Genomic DNA, 5000 nt, shown 5'->3' with positions numbered 1-5000 from the left:
AGCAATTTCTAATAATTTGGTGATTTGATATTCATTTAGTTATGGAAAATGCAACTTTTTGCATTGGCCTATATCTCTCTTAATTTTCTTTATATATTTACAATCTGTTTTATCTACCTTTAGCAACTGATTTTGAAAGTTTGCTAATTTTTCATTAACCCTACCAACCAGAAAATCTAACACGTGCTAAAAAAATTAGTCAATGTAGCATTGATGGCATCACCAATAAGGAGTCTGAAGAGTACCAGGATTTCTTGAATATACAAACAAAATCTTCTTTCTAAATTTAGTTCCCAAATTTTTCCCGTCAACAAAGCATAGACTATATGTCTTTGCCACTCTGATAAGACAAACAAACCTACATAATTTGCAGAATTTGGTCTGGTTTGTTATTTGGCAATTAATTAATTGGGCCATCTACAGGCTCTATCTTTCCTCATTGTACTTTGTGAATTATTTTTGTGGCCATTCATTTGCATCAAATATTGTTTTCAATGATCACTCGAGTCACTGTGGGTTTTACCACATTTTTGCTAGATTAAATTGTTGGCACACCAACAGCAGTCTTTTAGGTTGATCTTGAAACAAGGACTGCACAAAGGCAGAAAAACAGATGAAACAAATAAATGCAAGTATAATAATGTGCACAAAGTAAAGCCAAGTGCACAATAAATAACATCAGTAGATTTCTCACACCGATGAGTAAATGCACTGCCACCAACACATCTCACCACTGCAAAATTCGGTTCATCTTTACAGCACAGGCACACTAAGCTAGGGCAAATTGAAGATAATATTCTTATCAATACAAGCAATAATCTGCAGGCATAAACAGTAAATCCATAAATAAATGAAAAGATCGCTGAAAGCCATACTCTCAACCTAAGTCCACCCACATCAGCTCTTGACACAATTTTCTTATGCTAGAATCTTCGTGACTGTAAACGGTCTTAACATAATCTTATGACTGTCAGTTACAAAAATACAATGCTCTTATCCTCTTGCCTTATTTTGGTGTGCCACTTGATTTTTAGCGGTATTATTCCTTGGTAAAGGATTTTGTGCTTAAAGAGTGGATTTCACATTTCCTTTAAGCATAAGACCATTAGTCTCTGGAGGGTGCATCTTTCTCTAGGTAACAATTACTATGAAACATAACATATTCATCCTCCATTATTTGGCAAATAGGTAAACAGTTCCTTAGAGTGAAACATCAATATAATTTGTTTTACCATCAACATTATTAATCACATATCATTTCTATTATCATAACTGTTATTGTTATTGTAGGATTACTTGGAAAACTATTACTTGGTATTTCAAACCGAGAGCAACACACCCTCCAGAGACAAAATCCCAAAACCAGTGTATCATGCAAACCCAAAACCCCAAACCTAACCTTTCCTACTTTCTATTTTTTCCCTAGACAGGGGGCAAGCCCCCTTGTACTCCCCTTTATTAGCACTTCGTGCCAATCTATAGAAAACAGACAAAAACTCAGTGTGAGGGGATTGCAATTCTTTTGTGGTGTGCATTTCTTTATATAGAAAAAATAAATAAAAATCAGTGTGCAAACTGTGGTCTTCAAACCGGGTCAAAATTTCTATATTTTCAATTATGAACTCTGGGAAAAGGTCTTTGGAAGGCATAGAAACATAACCAAACTTCATTTCCGTTAATAGTTTCACCAAGCTTAATCATGACATACTTGAAAATCTAATAAAAACTCAATATAATCCTAACACAACCTAACCTAACCTAACTTAACCTAACCTAGCCTAGGCTAGCCCTACCTAGTATAAATTAAATTAACCTAGAACAGCTGAAATTTCCAAAACCCATTATTTCCATGACAGCATGCATAATGAGTATTTTAGATAAAATGGGTCACAATACTATAATATATATCTCCAAAAATGTACAAATTCATTAGCTTTTTTCACATAATTGATGTCATTCATATCATTGTGAATGAAAGTATAGCGATAGTAAACTTGCCAAAGTTATATGCATATTCTGCCGAGATAAGAGTACAAAACCAATTTAAAGTATTGCGTGTTGTAGATGTATATCATACAGCGCAGAAGCTACTTTCTACATATACTGCACTTTCATTTCCCTAATATGTTTCCTGCTTTTCCCCTTGAAATGAACATGGCAAGATTGCGCAAGCAGGAATGACAAAGCTGCAACATCTGTGTGCATGACAGAAGGAATATAGTTTATGCTAAATTCTCAGTATATTGAGCCTTCTCTATACCAAAAAACACACAATTATTTTCCCAAACATCTTCAACATTTTAAAATAACTAATGAAATTTCCCTCATCTCAAAATGGGAAAAAAATCTCACCAGGTCACATCTGGAAATTCCCCAGAGACAGAGAGCAAATACACCAGGAAAAATACTCCTCCCAAATGACTTATCTAATCACATTCCGATGCATAATACACGTTATTGTTACGGTTTTAATTATTACAACTATCATTGTTGTTATCAATATCATTATGACTATCACAGAAGAGGCATATCTACCCTTGTTGGCGTGGTCGAGAATCCCAGGTCCTCTTGCGTAATTTTCCTGCTCCACACTCCAACCACTGAGCAGGCGAGGAAAAGTGTGCAGTTGTTCACCCTTGAGGAGTGTAGTGTTCACCCTTAGTGCAGAAGAGCGCAGTGAGGATGAGGAGGCAAAGGAGGAGGCTCCCCCTTTCACCCTCCTTATTTCGGCGACTCGACACCAATCCAACCACCTCACACCATCTCATACCACCTCATAACACCTCACGCCACCCCAGCCTGTCCAGGACGAGCGTACAGGCCCTTTAACACGTGATTAGAACAGCAGGTTGAGACGGAAGTCATAGGAGCTCCTGACGTCACACACAGGAGGCAGAGAACAACACCAAGAACCGCCCCGTCACCATCGGGATGCGCAAGCCCTCGGTTCGCCCTCGGTTCGGCCCTCTGCGGGTCTCGGGGGCTCGGTTCACTGCGGTTCCTAGGTGCAGGGGGTTAATTCTGGGTTCCAAAGGTCAATTTACATCTCTCGTAAGATGGCCATTTTCACAAACATCAAAGAACCGCCCCCGTTTGGTCACCATCGGGATGCGCAAATCTCTCGGTTCTCGGCTGGTTCACACTGGTTCTCCGGTCTCTCTTCCTCTTTTCTTCGTTATTTCCTCTCGTTTCTAAAACACAAATTGAAAAGTAACAATATCTCTTGCTTTACGACGAGAATCGACTGTGGCGTTCATTCAAAAGCCTCGAAAATTAGCCAAGCGCGAAAACCACATTCGTTGCTCTCTATTGCGAAATAAACTTGGCAAATAACACAGAAGCAACATAGTGAAAGCACGTGATAATCAATAACGTGCGTGTGTGTTATGATTAATGCACGGGACGTGAGTAAAGTACTCCTTTATTGAAGAAAATCACGAGAAAGTTCACTGCGTATGTATCTGCGTGACCTTAATTTCTCGAACGTTTTTAAAATCGTCAAAAGTGGTTAAAACAGTAGAATCAACTACTAAATTAATTTAAGTAAAACATTTCACTCATCAGAAAGAACGAAAACGACTTTAGAAGGGAAATTGAATACGGCATATGCTCTGCATTCATACTATAATGAGAGTGTGAGTCACGCACACTTGAGCGCCATCGATTATTACTCATACTTCTAAGATTATCTTACGATTTACTCTTATCACTATCATTATGATATGCTGTTGTTATTGTTGATTTTATCAGTGTTGTTAGTCGTAGTTTTATTATTAGTAGTGATAGCAGCAGCAGCAGTAGCAGCAGCAACAGAAGTCGTAGTAGTAGTAGTAGTAGTAGTAATAGTAGTAGTAGTAGAAGTAGTAGAAGTAGTAGCAGTAGAAGTAGTAGTAGCAGTAGTAGTAGCAGCAACATTGGTTGTGTAGGAGTAGGGATAGGAGTAACAGTATTATTATATTTAATATGATCACTTTCATTATTATTATAATTATCATTATTGTTGTTGTTTTGTTGTTGTTAGTGTTATCATCATTATCATTATTATTATTTTTATCTTTATCTTTATTACTAGTATTAGTATTAGTATCATCATAATCCTTATTACTCTTATTATTATTGTTATCTTTATTATTATCATTATTATTATTGTTGTTGTTATTGTTATTATTTTATCGTCATTATTACCTATATCATTAGCAGTAGTAGTAGTAGTATATGTATCATCATCAATATCATCATTAGTATTAGTGTTATTGTTATTGTTATTGTTATTGTTATTATTATTATCATTAATATTATCATTATTATCATTATTATTATTATCATTATTATTATTATCATTATTATCCCTACCATTATATTATGATTATAATTATTATTAGTATTCTCCTCCTCCTCATCATCATCATCATCATCATCATCATCACCATCATCATTTTTACCATTATCATTATTATCAATCTAATAATATTCATATTCTAATATGATTACCATCACCATCAGCAATATATTTATTATCATGATAATCATAGCAATACCAATGATAATAAAGATGATAATATGAAAATAATAATGGTGATAATTATGATATCAACAGCAGGAAAATCAACAATAATGACAATAAGAATAACGACTAATTATATTTATGAAAATGATAACTGTAGTAGATTACAACAGAAAATATATGATAATAACTTCACAATTCACAATAACAACAAGAATTGTAGTAGTAGTAATATTAATAGCAATAATCATACAATGGAAATATAGTGATAGTGAATGAAAATATGGAATAATGATATTGATGATAATAACAATGATATTGATGATAATAACAATGGTAAAATAATGATAATAACAATGACAATGGTAATAATAATAATGATGATGATGATAATGATTATAAGAACGATAATGATAATAACAGTAACAACAATAATGATGATGATGATAATAGTAATAGAAATAACAATCACCATAAATGAAAACAATAATAGTAT

The 5000-nt window shown here is 34.3% G+C and overlaps 1 protein-coding gene across 3 annotated transcripts in view; it reads right to left on the bottom strand.

The window, feature by feature from the left end:
* Window positions 1-3390, bottom strand: part of LOC113822995 (zinc finger FYVE domain-containing protein 16) — a gene marked incomplete in the record, with an annotated part of 50967 nt that extends 47577 nt beyond the window's left edge. Inside the window, 1 exon segment of one of the 3 annotated variants that reach the window (XM_070117469.1) lies at window positions 2536-3390. 3 annotated transcript variants of the gene reach the window in all.
* Between the last annotated feature and the right edge of the window lie 1610 nt (window positions 3391-5000).

The sequence above is a fragment of the Penaeus vannamei genome, chromosome 1 (genome assembly GCF_042767895.1).
Source record: "Penaeus vannamei isolate JL-2024 chromosome 1, ASM4276789v1, whole genome shotgun sequence".
NCBI lineage: Eukaryota > Metazoa > Arthropoda > Malacostraca > Decapoda > Penaeidae > Penaeus > Penaeus vannamei.
This window is presented reverse-complemented; position numbering and strand designations above follow the sequence as displayed.